Source organism: Miscanthus floridulus, chromosome 8 (genome assembly GCF_019320115.1).
Source record: "Miscanthus floridulus cultivar M001 chromosome 8, ASM1932011v1, whole genome shotgun sequence".
Taxonomy (NCBI): domain Eukaryota; kingdom Viridiplantae; phylum Streptophyta; class Magnoliopsida; order Poales; family Poaceae; genus Miscanthus; species Miscanthus floridulus.
In genome coordinates, this window is record NC_089587.1 from 212,243,542 (window position 1) to 212,246,053 (window position 2,512).

A 2,512-nucleotide genomic window follows, 5' to 3' on the forward strand; every position below is an offset into this window, starting at 1 on the left:
GTGTGGTCTAGGGTCTCAAGCACGGACGCGATCCCTACGTCGAGGCTCTCCTGCTCCATGCTCTCTGCGGTATCGTCAAGGGTAAAAATCGTCAACACCAGATCCTATGGACCCGTCCACTAGAGCAGGGGCTCGCCCTGCGCAGGTGAGCCGCTGCCCACCGACGTTAGGGTCAGGGATGACTCCCTACTGGCCCCAAGTGCCGTCGACCCCTCTCGTCGTGACATCCCCGCCAGGACGCCCCCTTTGACGATGGAAGGGGTCAGCGGTGCGGACGCGAACCTCTCTCCCAGCACCACGACTCCAAGGGACCCCTCGGCCAAGTCCCCCTCCGCCCGGCCCGTGCCAGGCACCGTCGCTAGGGCCGTCGATGGCACGGGTCTCGTCGATGCCTCAGGCGACACGGTAGTTGCGCCTGACTGTGACCCATCTGTCACGGTCGCCACCACCTCCACCTGCGTCGGCAGGGCCACGATCGGCTACGTCGTGCCCGCCACGATCGACGCCACGAGCGCGGTCGTCCACCCCATCCACCCTACCGTCGACAACAGTATCGCAGCTGTGACCGCTGCTCCGCAACCTCCGAAGGCGCCCCTTGAACGCCCGCATCCGCCCGTCCCACCGAGGGCACAGGTGCCACCGTGGGCGGCGACTGATCGGCCGACGACGTGGTCACACTAGCGTCGCTCCCGTCCGAAATAGGTGTGACACCAACCGACGATTGCTGCCTCGATTGGAGGGCGATGCTCTTCTTCGGCGCTAGCGCCAAAGGATTTAGCTACCTACCGACGCTGCAAGGGACGAAAAACATAAGTCATGGTGAAATTCGACTAAAATAGAAAAAATAGAGGAATGGATAACTCACCTCAGCACCGTCGGGCGATCGACGCGTTTGGGGGATGAACCACCTGACCCTTCTTCTGCCTTGTCGGAACAAGGCCGTTTCGAGCCTACCCCCTACTCCTGGGAAGAGGGGCTCGCCCCTGGCAGCTCCTGGGGCACATTAGCGAAACGCTCCGCTCCCCTTGGCTCTTAGGGCATGACAATGGAGCCGCCCGCCTCCGCTAGCACCTTAGGCGCGACGGTAGAGCCGCCCACCTCTGTTGGCTCCTAGGGCAGGCCGACGGTACGTCCCACCTCCGCTGGCTCCCCAGACATACCCTCCCCTCCATGGAACGGGAAGGGCCCCGACACCTACAAGGATGAACCGATGCCTGTCAGCGTATCCTCATTCTCCATGTTGTCCCACTCGATATCATCGACTACCGTTTCTTCTTCCTCCATCACCTCGTCGTCGTCACCATCATCATCGTCGTCATCGTTGTCAGTGTCCTCCCCTCGTTCCCACGCCCACAGCTTTCGCTTCTTCTTCTTCTTCTTCTTCTTCTTCTTCTTCTTCTTGTCCTCCTTCGCCTTCCTCAGCCACTCGCCCTCGGCACGATTTGCCACCCTCACAGCCGAATCCCTCAGTAGCGACGCCAAGTGATCCATGAGGATGAGGTCCCTCGACTGGTCTCGTCCCTCTCAAAGTTAGTCTCACGGGGTCGGGAAATCAATTGAAGAGAAGACAAGAGAAAGGGAAACTTACGAACACAACATAGCCTGGCTTCAGCTGCATCGGAGGATGCCCTAGCACCGGGTAGACGAAGTCGAGGGCGGCACCCGCATCGTCCTGTAAAGGCTCTATTGCCTCCTTGCTGCGTTGTGTGATCTCAAAGTTGGGGAGCGTTCCCTCAGCGAGCGCCGTTCCATCGAACGACACCTCAAGCACCATCGTGTATAGCGGGAGCACACGCATCATCAACGGCGCCACCCTCCTCGCGTGGTAAGCCCCGATGACGCCTGACCCTTTCAGGCCGTTCTCCTTCAAGATGTGGATGGCGGCGATGTGGTCTCGAATCTTCTTCTTGTCCTTCTCCGGGACGCCCCACTTCCTCTACTGCTTCGGGCTTCTTTGATCAGGCGCCCGATGAACTCCGACAGAGGGGCGGCGACGTCATTCTTGAGGTAGAACCACTGTGAGTGCCACCCCTTGTTAGACATCGAGAGCCGCATGGACGGGTACTCGCCAACCCGATTGTTCCAAAGTTAGATGTCGGTGCACCCCATCGGCATGTGTAGCTCCTACCTGTCGCCCTTGTCCTTCTTCTTCTGGAGGTTGACAGCGAAAAAATACCTCCACAAGTCAAAGTAGGGGCTAATCCCCCAAGAATCCTTCGCACAGCGCGATGAACACCGCCATGTGCTAGATCCCATTGGGATTGAGATGCTGCAGCTCAATCTTGTAGAAGTGCAGCAACCACCGGAGGAATTTGTGGGCGAGGGTCGCGAGCCCACGCTCGTGGAAGTGGGCGAACGACACCACGTAGCCGTCAGACAGCGACGGCGAATCCTCGTTGCTGGGCAGCAACCACTCCTCAGCCGAGGTCCGCACGCGGAGAAGACCGTGATGGACGAGGCCCTCCATGCGCTGGAAGGTGATGTCGAAACGGCATCACGAATCCATTGCAGG